Here is a 17,288-nt window from a genome sequence, read left to right as displayed (position 1 = left end):
TGAAAGAAAACAATACTGTCAATATACTATTAAAACAAATTAAAATGGTAAAAGTTATTGTACTTTAAGTAAAAAAAAAAGCTAAAATATCAATCCCTGTTTTGGATTATTTTAATGAACAAAAAAAAAATGCATATAGCAAAGGATAGTTTCAATCTGCCTACCTCTGGGTTATGGGCCCAGCATGCTTCCATTGCAGTACTCTGCTGCACATGTAAGTGCAAGAGATCCTGAAGCACTCACTCATCATGCGAAAGTAACAATGTGTTTCTTCATTGGTTGCTGGAAGAAACATCTTACAAAAACTCTCCAGATTATTGACTTTTTAAAGTTTTTCTAGGAAACGTTCTAGATGAATGCTTATTAGTCTTTGTCAGTATGTACTTTTCGCAAAGTGTCTCTGTGGCGCGATCGGTTAGTGTGTTCAGCTATTAATCAAAAGGTTGGTGGTTCAATCCCATCCAGGGACGTAATTGACCTTGTGATCAGATTTTGGTAATATTTAAGTAGACAAGTCAAAATTGCAAACCCCCTCTTATGGTGTAGGGTACCTGGCCTTCTCTGATGTAATCAGAGTTAGATTTGATTAAGTGATTTTATAAAAAAAACAGCTAGGAAGCACAATTTAGCAGTGGGTTGCAGAGAAAAAGAAAAATGCTGGCAGAAAAATCCAATTGAGTGATTAAACAGCTCTTCATTTTCTGGCTTTATTTTTATGATAACAAATTTGTTCTCTGAAAAGTGTCCACAAAGCCAAGTATCTGATTAACATCTTTGTAGGGATGGTTTTTCACCTATTACTAAATTAAACTTGCTTCATTGGAAAGGCAGCAAGATGCATCCTCATTTCAATATCTACGGAAATAATACAGGTTGACACCAGGAAACATTAACGCCACTGCATCTTTGCTGTTTTCTCATGTGGAAGTCTGTTTAATGTGAAAACAAGGTGATATCTAATTAGCACACAGGTAAGGAATTAAGAACATCTTTATTTAAGGGTGAAGATGTTCTCACAAAATCGTTGCCCCAATGCATCATTGAAATTCAAGCTGGAAAGATGATTTTAATATATCACTTGTACATTTTGTATTGCTCTTCTGGTGACAATGTAGTTTGTTTTTGTCAATTACCATTTTAATAATCGGGTAAAGAAAATTAATAGGATTTTTGAAAGAAAACAATACTATTAAAACAAATTAAAATGGTAAAAGTTATTGTACTTTAAGTAAAAATAAAAGAGCAAAAATATCAATCCCAGTTTTGGATTACTTTAATTAACAAAAAAAATGCATATAGCAGAGGATAGTTTCAATCTGCCTACCTCTGGGTTATGGACCCAGCATGCTTCCATTACAGTACTCTGCTGCACATGTAAGTGCAAGAGATCCTGAAGCACTCACTCATCATGGGAAAGTACCAATGTGTTTCTTCATTGGTTGATGGAAGAAACATCTTACAAAAACTCTCCACATTATTGACTTTTTAAAATGTTTCTAGGAATCATTCTAGATGAATGCTTATTAGCCTTTGTCAGTAAGTACTTTCGCAAAGTGTCGCTGTGGCGCAATCAGTTAGTGTGTAAGGCTATTAACCAAAAGGTTGGTGGTTCAATCCCACCCAGGGACTTAATTGACCTTGTTATCAGATTTTGGTGATCTTTAAGTAGACAAGTCAAAATTTACAACCCACTGTTATGGTGTAGGGTACCTGGCCTTCTCTGATGTTTAGATTTGATTCAGTGATTTTATAAAAACAGCTAGGAAGCACAATTTAGCAGTGGGTTGCAGAGAAAAAGAAATATGCTGGCAGAAAAATCCAATTGAGTGATTAAACAGCTCTTCATTTTCTGGCTTTATTTTTATACTAACAAATTTGTTCTCTGAAAAGTGTCCACAAAGCCAAGTCTCTGATTAACACCTTTGTAGGGATGGTTTTTCACCTATTACTAAATTAAACTTGCTTCATTGGAAAGGCAGCAAGATGCATCCTCATTTCAATGTCTACTGAAATAATACAGGTTGACACCAGGAAACATTAACGCCACTGCATCCTTGCTGCTTTCGCATGTGGAAGTCTGTTTAATGTGAAAACAAGGTGATATCTAATTAGCACACAGGTAAGGAATTAAGAAAATCTTTATTTAAGGGTGAAGATGTTTCTCACAAAATCGTTGCCCCAATGCATCATTGAAATTCAAGCTGGAAAGATGATTTTAATATATCACTTGTACATTTTGTATTGCTCTTCTGGTGACAATGTAGTTTGTTTTTGTCAATTACCATTTTAATAATCGGGTAAAGAAAATTAATTGGATTTTTGAAAGAAAACAATACTGTCAATATACTATTAAAACAAATTAAAATGGTAAAAGTTATTGTACTTTAAGTAAAAATAAAAGAGCAAAAATATCAATCCCAGTTTTGGATTACTTTAATTAACAAAAAAAAATGCATATAGCAGAGGATAGTTTCAATCTGCCTACCTCTGGGTTATGGACCCAGCATGCTTCCATTACAGTACTCTGTTGCACATGTAAGTGCAAGAGGTCCTGAAGCACTCACTTATCATGGGAAAGTACCAATGTGTTTCTTCATTGGTTGATGGAAGAAACATCTTACAAAAACTCTCCACATTATTGACTTTTTAAAATGTTTCTAGGAATCGTTCTAGATGAATGCTTATTAGCCTTTGTCAGTATGTTCTTTTGCAAAGTGTTGTTTTGGCGCAATCAGTTAGTGTGTAAGGCTATTAACCAAAAGGTTGGTGGTTCAATCCCACCCAGGGACTTAATTGACCTTGTTATCAGATTTTGGTGATCTTTAAGTAGACAAGTCAAAATTTCAAACCCCCTGTTATGGTGTAGGGTACCTGGCCTTCTCTAATGTAATCAGAGTTAGATTTGATTCAGTGATTTTATAAAAACAGCTAGGAAGAACAATTTAGCAGTGGGTTGCAGAGAAAAAGAAATATGCTGGCAGAAAAATCCAATTGAGTGATTAAACAGCTCTTCATTTTCTGGCTTTATTTTTACACTAACAAATTTGTTCTCTGAAAAGTGTCCACAAAGACAAGTCTCTGATTAACACCTTTGTAGGGATGGTTTTTCACCTATTACTAAATTAAACTTGCTTCATTGGAAAGGCAGCAAGATGCATCTTCATTTCAATGTCTACTGAAATAATACAGGTTGACACCAGGAAACATTAACGCCACTGCATCCTTGCTGCTTTCGCATGTGGAAGTCTGTTTAATGTGAAAACAAGGTGATATCTAATTAGCACACAGGTAAGGAATTAAGAAAATCTTTATTTAAGGGTGAAGATGTTTCTCACAAAATCGTTGCCCCAATGCATCATTGAAATTCAAGCTGGAAAGATGATTTTAATATATCACTTGTACATTTTGTATTGCTCTTCTGGTGACAATGTAGTTTGTTTTTGTCAATTACCATTTTAATAATCGGGTAAAGAAAATTAAGTGGATTTTTGAAAGAAAACAATACTATTAAAACAAATTAAAATGGTAAAAGTTATTGTACTTTAAGTAAAAATAAAAGAGCAAAAATATCAATCCCAGTTTTGGATTACTTTAATTAACAAAAAAAATGCATATAGCAGAGGATAGTTTCAATCTGCCTACCTCTGGGTTATGGACCCAGCATGCTTCCATTACAGTACTCTGCTGCACATGTAAGTGCAAGAGATCCTGAAGCACTCACTCATCATGGGAAAGTACCAATGTGTTTCTTCATTGGTTGATGGAAGAAACATCTTACAAAAACTCTCCACATTATTGACTTTTTAAAATGTTTCTAGGAATCATTCTAGATGAATGCTTATTAGCCTTTGTCAGTAAGTACTTTTGCAAAGTGTCGCTGTGGCGCAATCAGTTAGTGTGTAAGGCTATTAACCAAAAGGTTGGTGGTTCAATCCCACCCAGGGACTTAATTGACCTTGTTATCAGATTTTGGTGATCTTTAAGTAGACAAGTCAAAATTTCAAACCCACTGTTATGGTGTAGGGTACCTGGCCTTCTCTGATGTTTAGATTTGATTCAGTGATTTTATAAAAACAGCTAGGAAGCACAATTTAGCAGTGGGTTGCAGAGAAAAAGAAATATGCTGGCAGAAAAATCCAATTGAGTGATTAAACAGCTCTTCATTTTCTGGCTTTATTTTTATACTAACAAATTTGTTCTCTGAAAAGTGTCCACAAAGCCAAGTCTCTGATTAACACCTTTGTAGGGATGGTTTTTCACCTATTACTAAATTAAACTTGCTTCATTGGAAAGGCAGCAAGATGCATCCTCATTTCAATGTCTACTGAAATAATACAGGTTGACACCAGGAAACATTAACGCCACTGCATCCTTGCTGCTTTCGCATGTGGAAGTCTGTTTAATGTGAAAACAAGGTGATATCTAATTAGCACACAGGTAAGGAATTAAGAAAATCTTTATTTAAGGGTGAAGATGTTTCTCACAAAATCGTTGCCCCAATGCATCATTGAAATTCAAGCTGGAAAGATGATTTTAATATATCACTTGTACATTTTGTATTGCTCTTCTGGTGACAATGTAGTTTGTTTTTGTCAATTACCATTTTAATAATCGGGTAAAGAAAATTAATTGGATTTTTGAAAGAAAACAATACTGTCAATATACTATTAAAACAAATTAAAATGGTAAAAGTTATTGTACTTTAAGTAAAAATAAAAGAGCAAAAATATCAATCCCAGTTTTGGATTACTTTAATTAACAAAAAAAAATGCATATAGCAGAGGATAGTTTCAATCTGCCTACCTCTGGGTTATGGACCCAGCATGCTTCCATTACAGTACTCTGTTGCACATGTAAGTGCAAGAGGTCCTGAAGCACTCACTTATCATGGGAAAGTACCAATGTGTTTCTTCATTGGTTGATGGAAGAAACATCTTACAAAAACTCTCCACATTATTGACTTTTTAAAATGTTTCTAGGAATCGTTCTAGATGAATGCTTATTAGCCTTTGTCAGTATGTTCTTTTGCAAAGTGTTGTTTTGGCGCAATCAGTTAGTGTGTAAGGCTATTAACCAAAAGGTTGGTGGTTCAATCCCACCCAGGGACTTAATTGACCTTGTTATCAGATTTTGGTGATCTTTAAGTAGACAAGTCAAAATTTCAAAAACCCCTGTTATGGTGTAGGGTACCTGGCCTTCTCTAATGTAATCAGAGTTAGATTTGATTCAGTGATTTTATAAAAACAGCTAGGAAGAACAATTTAGCAGTGGGTTGCAGAGAAAAAGAAATATGCTGGCAGAAAAATCCAATTGAGTGATTAAACAGCTCTTCATTTTCTGGCTTTATTTTTATACTAACAAATTTGTTCTCTGAAAAGTGTCCACAAAGACAAGTCTCTGATTAACACCTTTGTAGGGATGGTTTTTCACCTATTACTAAATTAAACTTGCTTCATTGGAAAGGCAGCAAGATGCATCTTCATTTCAATGTCTACTGAAATAATACAGGTTGACACCAGGAAACATTAACGCCACTGCATCCTTGCTGCTTTCGCATGTGGAAGTCTGTTTAATGTGAAAACAAGGTGATATCTAATTAGCACACAGGTAAGGAATTAAGAAAATCTTTATTTAAGGGTGAAGATGTTTCTCACAAAATCGTTGCCCCAATGCATCATTGAAATTCAAGCTGGAAAGATGATTTTAATATATCACTTGTACATTTTGTATTGCTCTTCTGGTGACAATGTAGTTTGTTTTTGTCAATTACCATTTTAATAATCGGGTAAAGAAAATTAAGTGGATTTTTGAAAGAAAACAATACTGTCAATATACTATTAAAACAAATTAAAATGGTAAAAGTTATTGTACTTTAAGTAAAAATAAAAGAGCAAAAATATCAATCCCAGTTTTGGATTACTTTAATTAACAAAAAAAAATGCATATAGCAGAGGATAGTTTCAATTTGCCTACCTCTGGGTTATGGACCCAGCATGCTTCCATTACAGTACTCTGCTGCACATGTAAGTGCAAGAGGTCCTGAAGCACTCACTTATCATGGGAAAGTACCAATGTGTTTCTTCATTGGTTGATGGAAGAAACATCTTACAAAAACTCTCCACATTATTGACTTTTTAAAATGTTTCTAGGAATCGTTCTAGATGAATGCTTATTAGCCTTTGTCAGTATGTACTTTTGCTAAGTGTAGCTGTGGCGCAATCAGTTAGTGTGTAAGGCTATTAACCAAAAGGTTGGTTGTTCAATCCCACCCAGGGATTTAATTGACCTTGTTATCAGATTTTGGTGATCTTTAAGTAGACAAGTCAAAATTTCAAACCCCCTGTTATGGTGTAGGGTACCTGGCCTTCTCTGATGTAATCAGAGTTAGATTTGATTCAGTGATTTTATAAAAACAGCTAGGAAGCACAATTTGGCAGTGGGTTGCAGAGAAAAAGAAATATGCTGGCACAAAAATCCAATTGAGTGTTTAAACAGCTCTTCATTTTCTGGCTTTATTTTTATGCTAACTAATTTGTTCTCTGAAAAGTGTCCACAAAGCCAAGTATCTGATTAACATATTTGTAGGGATGGTTTTTCACCTATTACTAAATTAAACTTGCTTCATTGGAAAGGCAGCAAGATGTATCCTCATTTCAATATCTACTGAAATAATACAGGTTGACACCAGGAAACATTAACGCCACTGCATCCTTGCTGCTTTCTCATGTGGAAGTCTGTTTAATGTGAAAACAAGGTGATATCTAATTAGCACACAGGTAAGGAATTAAGAAAATCTTTATTTAAGGGTGAAGATGTTTCTCACAAAATCGTTGCCCCAATGCATCATTGAAATTCAAGCTGGAAAGATGATTTTAATATATCACTTGTACATTTTGTATTGCTCTTATGGTGACAATGTAGTTTGTTTTTGTCAATTACCATTTTAATAATAGGGTAAAGAAAATTAAGTGGATTTTTGAAAGAAAACAATACTGTCAATATACTATTAAAACAAATTAAAATGGTAAAAGTTATTGTACTTTAAGTAAAAATAAAAGCGAAAATATCAATCCCAGTTTTGGATTACTTTAATGAACAAAAAAAAAAATTCATATAGCAAAGGATAGTTTCAATCTGCCTACCTCTGGGTTATGGGCCCAGCATGCTTCCATTGCAGTACTCTGCTGCACATGTAAGTGCAAGAGATCCTGAAGCACTCACTCATCATGCGAAAGTACTAATGTGTTTCTTCATTGGTTGCTGGAAGAAACATCTTACAAAAACTCTCCAGATTATTGACTTTTTAAAGTTTTTCTAGGAAACGTTCTAGATGAATGCTTATTAGTCTTTGTCAGTATGTGCTTTTTGCAAAGTGTCGCTGTGGCGCAATCAGTTAGTGTGTATGGTTATTAACCAAAAGGTTGGTGGTTCAATCCCACCCAGGGACGTAATTGACCTTGTTATCAGATTTTGGTGATCTTTAAGTAGACAAGTCAAAATTTCAAACCCCCTGTTATGGTGTAGGGTACCTGGCCTTCTCTGATGTAATCAGAGTTAGATTTGATTCAGTGATTTTATAAAAACAGCTAGGAAGCACAATTTAGCAGTGGGTTGCAGAGAAAAAGAAATATGCTGGCAAAAAAATCCAATTGAGTGATTAAACAGCTCTTCATTTTCTGGCTTTATTTTTATGCTAACAAATTTGTTCTCTGAAAAGTGTCCACAAAGCCAAGTCTCTGATTAACACCTTTGTAGGGATGGTTTTTCACCTATTACTAAATTAAACTTGCTTCATTGGAAAGGCAGCAAGATGCATCCTCATTTCAATGTCTACTGAAATAATACAGGTTGACACCAGGAAACATTAACGCCACTGCATCCTTGCTGCTTTCGCATGTGGAAGTCTGTTTAATGTGAAAACAAGGTGATATCTAATTAGCACACAGGTAAGGAATTAAGAAAATCTTTATTTAAGGGTGAAGGTGTTTCTCACAAAATCGTTGCCCCAATGCATCATTGAAATTCAAGCTGGAAAGATGATTTTAATATATCACTTGTACATTTTGTATTGCTCTTCTGGTGACAATGTAGTTTGTTTTTGTCAATTACCATTTTAATAATAGGGTAAAGAAAATTAAGTGGATTTTTGAAAGAAAACAATACTGTCAATATACTATTAAAACAAATTAAAATGGTAAAAGTTATTGTACTTTAAGTAAAAATAAAAGAGCAAAAATATCAATCCCAGTTTTGGATTACTTTAATTAACAAAAAAAATGCATATAGCAGAGGATAGTTTCAATCTGCCTACCTCTGGGTTATGGGCCCAGCATTTTTCCATTGCAGTACTCTGCTGCACATGTAAGTGCAAGAGATCCTGAAGCACTCACTCATCATGGGAAAGTACCAATGTGTTTCTTCGTTGGTTGATGGAAGAAACATCTTACAAAAACTCTCCAGATTATTGACTTTTTAAAGTTTTTCTAGGAAACGTTCTAGATGAATGCTTATTAGCCTTTGTCAGTATGTACGTTTGTAAAGTGTCTCTGTGGCGCAATCTGTTAGTGTGTTTGGTTATTAATCAAAGGGTTGGTGGTTCAATCCCACCCAGGGATGTAATTGACCTTGTTATCAGATTTTGGTGATCTTTAAGTAGACAAGTCAAAATTTCAAACCCCCGTCTTATGGTGTAGGGTACCTGGCCTACTCTGATGTAATCAGAGTTAGATTTGAATCAGTGATTTTATAAAAAAAACAGCTAGGAAGCACAATTTAGCAGTGGGTTGCAGAGAAAAAGAAATATGCTGGCAGAAAAATCCAATTGAGTGATTAAACAGCTCTTCATTTTCTGGCTTTATTTTTATGCTAACGAATTTGTTCTCTGAAAAGTGTCCACAAAGCCAAGTATCTGATTAACATATTTGTAGGGATGGTTTTTCACCTATTACTAAATTAAACTTGCTTCATTGGAAAGGCAGCAAGATGCATCCTCATTTCAATATCTACTGAAATAATACAGGTTGACACCAGGAAACATTAACGCCACTGCATCCTTGCTGCTTTCTCATGTGGAAGTCTGTTTAATGTGAAAACAAGGTGATATCTAATTAGCACACAGGTAAGGAATTAAGAAAATCTTTATTTAAGGGTGAAGATGTTTCTCACAAAATCGTTGCCCCAATGCATCATTGAAATTCAAGCTGGAAAGATGATTTTAATATATCACTTGTACATTTTGTATTGCTCTTCTGGTGACAATGTAGTTTGTTTTTGTCAATTACCATTTTAATAATCGGATAAAGAAAATTAATTGGATTTTTGAAAGAAAACAATACTGTCAATATACTATTAAAACAAATTAAAATGGTAAAAGTTATTGTACTTTAAGTAAAAATAAAAGCTAAAATATCAATCCCAGTTTTGGATTACTTTAATGAACAAAAAAAAAATGCATATAGCAAAGGATAGTTTCAATCTGCCTACCTCTGGGTTATGGGCCCAGCATGCTTCCATTGCAGTACTCTGCTGCACATGTAAGTGCAAGAGATCCTGAAGCACTCACTCATCATGCGAAAGTACTAATGTGTTTCTTCATTGGTTGCTGGTGAAACATCTTACAAAAACTCTCCAGATTATTGACTTTTTAAAGTTTTTCTAGGAAACGTTCTAGATGAATGCTTATTAGTCTTTGTCAGTATGTGCTTTTTGCAAAGTGTCTCTGTGGCGCAATCGGTTAGTGTGTTCAGCTATTTATCAAAAGGTTGGTGGTTCAATCCCACCCAGGGACGTAATTGACCTTGTGATCACATTTTGGTGATATTTAAGTAGACAAGTCAAAATTGCAAACCCCCTCTTATGGTATAGGGTACCTGGCCTTCTCTGATGTAATCAGAGTTAGATTTGATTAAGTGATTTTATAAAAAAACAGCTAGGAAGCACAATTTAGCAGTGGGTTGCAGAGAAAAAGAAAAATGCTGGCAGAAAAATCCAATTGAGTGATTAAACAGCTCTTCATTTTCTGGCTTTATTTTTATGATTACAAATGTGTTCTCTGAAAAGTGTCCACAAAGCCAAGTATCTGATTAACATCTTTGTAGGGATGGTTTTTCACCTATTACTAAATTAAACTTGCTTCATTGGAAAGGCAGCAAGATGCATCCTCATTTCAATATCTACGGAAATAATACAGGTTGACACCAGGAAACATTAACGCCACTGCATCTTTGCTGTTTTCTCATGTGGAAGTCTGTTTAATGTGAAAACAAGGTGATATCTAATTAGCACACAGGTAAGGAATTAAGAAAATCTTTATTTAAGGGTGAAGATGTTTCTCACAAAATCGTTGCCCCAATGCATCATTGAAATTCAAGCTGGAAAGATGATTTTAATATATCACTTGTACATTTTGTATTGCTCTTCTGGTGACAATGTAGTTTGTTTTTGTCAATTACCATTTTAATAATCGGGTAAAGAAAATTAATTGGATTTTTGAAAGAAAACAATACTGTCAATATACTATTAAAACAAATTAAAATGGTAAAAGTTATTGTACTTTAAGTAAAAATAAAAGAGCAAAAATATCAATCCCAGTTTTGGATTACTTTAATTAACAAAAAAAAATGCATATAGCAGAGGATAGTTTCAATATGCCTACCTCTGGGTTATGGACCCAGCATGCTTCCATTACAGTACTCTGCTGCACATGTAAGTGCAAAAGATCCTGAAGCACTCACTCATCATGGGAAAGTACCAATGTGTTTCTTCATTGGTTGATGGAAGAAACATCTTACAAAAACTCTCCACATTATTGACTTTTTAAAATGTTTCTAGGAATCGTTCTAGATGAATGCTTATTAGCCTTTGTCAGTATGTACTTTTGCAAAGTGTCGCTGTGGCGCAATCAGTTAGTGTGTAAGGCTATTAACCAAAAGGTTGGTGGTTCAATCCCACCCAGGGACTTAATTGACCTTGTTATCAGATTTTGGTGATCTTTAAGTAGACAAGTCAAAATTTCAAACCCCCTGTTATGGTGTAGGGTACCTGGCCTTCTCTGATGTAATCAGAGTTAGATTTGATTCAGTGATTTTATAAAAACAGCTAGGAAGCACAATTTAGCAGTGGGTTGCAGAGAAAAAGAAATATGCTGGCAGAAAAATCCAATTGAGTGATTAAACAGCTCTTCATTTTCTGGCTTTATTTTTATGCTAACTAATTTGTTCTCTGAAAAGTGTCCACAAAGCCAAGTATCTGATTAACACCTTTGTAGGGATGGTTTTTCACCTATTATTAAATTAAACTTGCTTCATTGGAAAGGCAGCAAGTGATGTCATCCAAGCATTGGGTCAAAGTTGGCTTCAAACCTCGTCTGCTTATGAAAAGAGAAAAGGGGTATGCAGGGCATGGCGGCCTTTTGCGGTGCTTGGATGACCCCTAGTTCGCATTAAATAATGCAGTCGAGTTTCCCACATTTGGGGAAATCACAGAGGTCAGCATACCCAGAATGCAATGAATGAACCGCACCCTGGGAGAACAGTCTTCATGACCATGGTATCTCCTATGCAAAATAAGTATGATTTGGGATAGGGCTGGGGAGGGCCGCTGCTCAGGCACATCTCTGTCAAGTAAAGGAGATTCAACTGAGGCAGCACAAGGGAACTCTCATCTGGGGACAACAACTGCAGGGAGAACACATATTTTCAGATGAACATGGGAGGGCAGAAGGCTGCCTAATACTGAAGCACCCCCAAACAACAAACCAAATGCAACAACTAGTGCAAGCATTCCTGGGGGAAGGCCTGCAGCAGATGGATTTGCATATGGCGATGTCATCCAAGCAGTGGGTCAAAGTTGGCTTCAACCCTCGTCTGCATATGAAAAGAGAAAAGGGGTGTGCAGGGCATGGCGGCCTTTTGCGGCACTTGGATGACCCCTAGTTCGCATTAAACACCTCCACCCTCCGTCGGTGTGGGGCTCATGTTGGCTATGCCCCAGCCCCTGAAGGATTCAAGCTGATTTCTTGCAGCAGCTGGGCACAGTAACAGCTCCAGAGCTGCTCTGTAAGGCAAGTAAAAGGGTGTGGGCCCTGCAGCAATACCTGTAGTTCGCATTGTGCGAGACCCCTAGTTCGCATTAAACACCCCCACCCTCCTTCGGTGTGGGGCTCATGTTGGCCATGCCCCAGCCCCTGAAGCATTCACGCTGATTTCTTGCAGCAGCTGGGCACTGTAACAGCTCAAGAGCTGCTCTGTAAGGCAAGTAAAAGGGTGTGGGCCCTGCAGCACTACCTGTAGTTTGCATTGTGCATTGGAAGGCACAAAGTAAGCAGACGGGAGGAGAAGTCAGGATAGTGCACAAGGGTATAGACGGGAGGGGCTCAAGAAAAAAGAAGTGGAAACAGACAGCAAACTAGGCTTCCAATGCACAATGCAAACTACAGGTAGTGCTGCAGGGCCCACACCCTTTTACTTGCCTTACAGAGCAGCTCTGGAGCTGTTTAATCACTCAATTGGATTTTTCTGCCAGCATAATTTTTCTCTTACGTCCTAGAGGATGCTGGGGATTCCGTAAGGACCATGGGGGATAGACGGGCTCCGCAGGAGACATGGGCACTTTAAGAAAGACTTTAGATCTGGGTGTGCACTGGCTCCTCCCTCTATGCCCCTCCTCCAGACCTCAGTTTACTACTGTGCCCAGAGGAGACTGGGTGCTTTTCAGGGAGCTCTCCTGAGTTTCCTGACAGAAAGTATATTTGTTAGATTTTTTTATTTTCAGGGAGCCTGCTGGCAACAGACTCCCTGCATCGAGGGGCGGAGGGGAGAGATGCACACCTACTTCTGTGAGTTGATAGGCTCTGCTTCTTAGGCTACTGTACAGCATTAGCTCCAGAGGGATCGGTACGCAGGTCTCACCCTCGCCGTCCGTCCCAGAGCCGCGCCGCCGTCCCCCTCGCAGAGCCGGAAGATAGAAGCCGGGTGAGTATGAGAAGAAAAGAAGACTTCAGAGGCGGCGGAAGACTTCATGATCTTCACTGAGGTAAAGCACAGCAGTAAAGCTGTGCTCCATTGCTCCAATACACCTCACACACTGCAGTCAGTGTAAGGGTGAAGGGCGCAGGGGGGACGCCCTGGGCAGCAATATAGACCTCTCTTTGGCAAAATAAATATATATGCAGCTAGGCACTGTATATATATATATATAAGAGCCCCCGCCATTTTTTTACTATATTTGAGCGGGACAGAAGCCCGTCGCTGAGGGGGTGGGGCTTCTCCCTCAGCACTCACCAGCGCCATTTTCTCCACAGCACCGCTGAGGGGAAGCTCCACGGACTCTCCCCTGCTTATACCACGGTAGAAAGAGGGTCTTAAAGAAGAGGGGGGCACATAATTAGGCGCATATATATATATGGAAATACAGCGCTACTGGGTAAACATAAAATTATTGTGTTTTTTTCCTGGGTCATATAGCGCTGGGGTGTGTGCTGGCATACTCTCTCTCTCTGTCTCTCCAAAGGGCCTTGTTGGGGAACTGTCCTCAGATAAGAGGATTCCCTGAGTGTATGGTGTGTCGGTACACGTGTGTCGACATGTCTGAGGTAGAAGGCTCTCCTAGAGAGGAGCAGGAGCAAATTAATGTGGTGTCTCCATCGACAACGCCGACACCTGACTGGATGGATATGTGGAATGTTTTAAGTGCTAATGTAAACTTATTACACAAGAGATTAGACAAAGCTGAAGCTAGGGAACAGTCAGGGAGTCAACCCATGCCTGTCCCTATGTCGCAGGGACCTTCGGGGTCTCAAAAGCGCCCACTATCCCAAATAGTTGACACAGATACCGACACAGATTCTGACTCCAGTGTCGACTACGATGATGCAAAGTTACAGCCAAAATTGGCTAAATGTATTCGATATATGATTATTGCAATAAAAGATGTTTTGCACATCACAGAGTCCCCTGTCCCTGACACGAGGGTACACATGTATAAGGGAAAGAAACCTGAGATAACCTTTCCCTCCTCACATGAGTTGAACGAATTATGTGAAAAAGCTTGGGAATCTCCAGACAAAAAGCTGCAGATTCCCAAAAGGATTCTTATGGCGTATCCTTTCCCGCCAATGGACAGGATACGGTGGGAATCCTCCCCTAGGGTGGATAAAGCATTGACACGCTTATCCAAAAAGGTAGCGCTGCCATCCCAGGATACGGCTACCATCAGGGACCCTGCTGACCGCAAGCAGGAGGTTACCCTAAAGTCCATTTACACACATTCTGGTACCTTACTCAGACCGGCAATTGCGTCGGCCGGGGTTGTAGCGCGGTGGCAGCATGGACAGATACCTTATCAGCAGAGATTGAGACCCTAGATAAGGATGCTATGTTATTGACCATAGGGCATATAAAAGATGCTGTCCTATATATGAGAGATGCTCAAAGTGACATTAGTCTACTGGGTTCTAGAATAAACGCTATGTCGATTTCTGCTAGACGAGTCCTATGGACCCGGCAATGGACAGGTGATGCCGACTCAAAAAGGCATATGGAGGTTTTACCTTACAGGGGTGAGGAATTGTTTGGGGAAGGTCTCTCGGACCTAGTCTCCACAGCTACAGCTGGTAAATCAAATTTTTTGCCTTATATTCCCTCACAGCCTAAGAAAGCACCACATTATCAAATACAGTCCTTTCGATCACAGAGAAACAAGAAAGTACCTTACCTCTTGCCAGAGGTAAGGGCAGAGGGAAGAAGCTGCACAACACAGCTAGTTCCCAGGAACAGAAGTCCTCCCCGGCCTCTACAAAATCCACCGCATGACGCTGGGGCTCCGCTAAAGGAGTCCGCCCAGTTGGGGGCACGTCTTCGAGTTTTCAGCCACATCTGGGTTCATTCGCAGGTGGATCCCTAGGCAATAGAAATTGTTTCTCAGGGTTACAAGCTGAAATTCGAAGAGGTGCCTCCTCGCCGGTTTTTCAAATCGGCCCTACCATCTTCTCCCCAGGAAAGGGAGATAGTGTTAAATGCAATTCACAAATTGTATCTTCAACATATGCAGATGAGGGTTCCAGCCAACTTTGGCCCACTGCTTGGATGACATCACCGTATGCAAATCCGTCTTCTGCAGACCATCTCCCAGGAATGCTTGTACTAGTTGTTGCATTTGGTTTGTTGTTTGGGCGTGCTTCAGTATTAGGCAGCCTTCTGCCCTCCCATGTTCATCTGAAAATATGTGTTCTCCCGGCAGTTGTTGTCCCCAGATGAGAGTTCCCTTGTGCTGCCTCAGTTGAATCTCCTTTACTTGACAGAGATGTGCCTGAGCAGCGGCCCTCCCCAGCCCTATCTCAAATCATACTTATTTTGCATAGGAGATACCATGGTCATAAAGATTGTTCTCCCAGGGTGAGGTTCATTCATTGCATTCTGGGTATGCTGACCCCTGTGATTTCCCCAAATGTGGGAAACTCAACTGCATTATTTGTGGTAGTGGGGGACTGTGTTTGTGTTTTCCTCTGGTCAGCTCTGGTAAAAGTCAGATTTCTTTGTCTCAGATCTTCCTCTAGCCTTGTTCTTCTTTCGAGAGTTCCATTGTGCTGCCTCAGTTTGACCTCCTTCACTTGACAGGGGGGTACCCGAGCAGCGACCCTCCCCAGCTCTAGCCCAACTCCTACATACCTGCCAGGTGAGATACTATGATCATGAAGGTGCTTCTCCCAGGGCAAGGCTCACCCATTGCACTCTGGGTGTGCTGCTCCTGCGATTTCCCCAAATGTGGGAAACTTGACTGCATAATTTGTGTTTCCCCTGGTCGGCTCTCGTATAATTCAGATCTCTTTGTCTCAGGTCTCTCTCCAGCCTAGTTTGCTGTCTGTTTCCACTTCTGTTTTCTTGAGCCGCTCCCTTCTATGCCCTTGCGCACTATCCTGACTTCTCCCGTCTGCTTACTTTGTGCCTTCCAACGCACAATGCGAACTACAGGTAGTGCTGCAGGGCCCACACCCTTTTACTTGCCGTACAGAGCAGCTCTGGAGCTGTTACAGTGCCCAGCTGCTGCAAGAAATCAGCTTGAATGCTTCAGGGGCTGGGGCATAGCCAACATGAGCCCCACACCGAAGGAGGGTGGAGGTATTTAATGCGAACTAGGGGTCATCCAAGCACCGCAAAAGGCCGCCATGCCCTGCATAACCCTTTTCTCTTTTCATATGCAGATGAGGGTTCCAGCCAACTTTGGCCCACTGCTTGGATGACATCACCGTATGCAAATCCGTCTTCTGCAGACCTTCTCCCAGGAATGCTTTTACTAGTTGTTACATTTGGTTTGTTGTTTGGGGGTGCTTCAGTATTAGGCAGCCTTCTGCCCTCCCATGTTCATCTGAAAATATGTGTTCTCCCTGCAGTTGTTGTCCCCAGATGAGAGTTCCCTTGTGCTGCCTCTGTTGAATCTCCTTTACTTGACAGAGATGTGCCTGAGCAGCGGCCCTCCCCAGCCCTATCCCAAATCATACTTATTTTGCATAGAAGTTTCCATGGTCATGAAGATTGTTCTCCCAGGGTGAGGTTCATTCATTGCATTCTGGGTATGCTGACCCCTGTGATTTCCCCAAATGTGGGAAACTCGACTGCATTAATTGTGGTAGTGGGGGACTGTGTTTGTGCTTTCCTCTGGTCAGCTCTGGTAAAAGTCAGATTTCTTTGTCTCAGATCTTCCTCTAGCCTTGTTCTTTTTTCGAGAGTTTCCTTGTGCTGCCTCAGTTGGATCTCCTTCACTTGACAGGGGGGTGCCCGAGCAGCGACCCTCCCCAGCTCAAGCCCAACTCCTACTTACCTGCCAAGTGAGATACTATGATCAGGAAGGTGCTTCTACCAGGGCAAGGCTCACCCATTGCACTCTGGGTGTGCTGCTCCTACGATTTCCCCAAATGTGGGACACTTGACTGCATAATTTGTGTTTCCTCTGGTCGGCTACTCGTATAATTCAGATCTCTTTGTCTCAGGTCTCTCTCCAGCCTAGTTTGCTGTCTGTTTCCACTTCTCTTTTCTTGAGCCCCTGCCTTCTATGCCCTTGTGCACTCTCCTGACTTCTCCTGTCTGCTTACTTTGTGCCTTCCAACGCACAATGCAAACTACAGGTAGTGCTGCAGGGCCAACACCCTTTTACTTGCCTTACAGAGCAGCTCTGGAGCTGTTACAGTGCCCAGCTGCTGCAAGAAATCAGCTTGAATGCTTCAGGGGCTGGGACATAGCCAACATGAGCAGCAAGATGCAGCACTGGACTATTAGTAATGTACTGTTGTATGC

At 39.7% G+C, this 17,288-nt stretch overlaps 4 non-coding genes and 1 pseudogene across 4 annotated transcripts; 4 read left to right on the top strand and 1 right to left on the bottom strand.

Moving 5' to 3' along the window:
* Nucleotides 1-11,392: 11,392 nt before the first annotated feature.
* LOC135008371 (U1 spliceosomal RNA) lies at nt 11,393-11,571 on the bottom strand (annotated as a pseudogene).
* A 3,770-nt stretch (nt 11,572-15,341) lies between these two features.
* On the top strand, nt 15,342-15,505 carry LOC135007974 (U1 spliceosomal RNA). The gene has a single exon (XR_010207794.1). It is a non-coding gene; the product is annotated as a U1 spliceosomal RNA (small nuclear RNA).
* A 152-nt stretch (nt 15,506-15,657) lies between these two features.
* Nucleotides 15,658-15,820, top strand: LOC135008241 (U1 spliceosomal RNA). Its single transcript, XR_010208052.1, has one exon. It is a non-coding gene; the product is annotated as a U1 spliceosomal RNA (small nuclear RNA).
* Nucleotides 15,821-16,491: 671 nt separating this feature from the next.
* LOC135008097 (U1 spliceosomal RNA) lies at nt 16,492-16,655 on the top strand. Its single transcript, XR_010207914.1, has one exon. It is a non-coding gene; the product is annotated as a U1 spliceosomal RNA (small nuclear RNA).
* Nucleotides 16,656-16,807: 152 nt separating this feature from the next.
* Nucleotides 16,808-16,971, top strand: LOC135008353 (U1 spliceosomal RNA). The gene has a single exon (XR_010208124.1). It is a non-coding gene; the product is annotated as a U1 spliceosomal RNA (small nuclear RNA).
* The last annotated feature ends 317 nt before the right edge of the window (nt 16,972-17,288 follow it).

Source organism: Pseudophryne corroboree, unplaced genomic scaffold (genome assembly GCF_028390025.1).
Source record: "Pseudophryne corroboree isolate aPseCor3 unplaced genomic scaffold, aPseCor3.hap2 scaffold_222, whole genome shotgun sequence".
In the NCBI taxonomy this organism is placed as follows: Eukaryota; Metazoa; Chordata; class Amphibia; order Anura; family Myobatrachidae; genus Pseudophryne; species Pseudophryne corroboree.
This window is presented reverse-complemented; position numbering and strand designations above follow the sequence as displayed.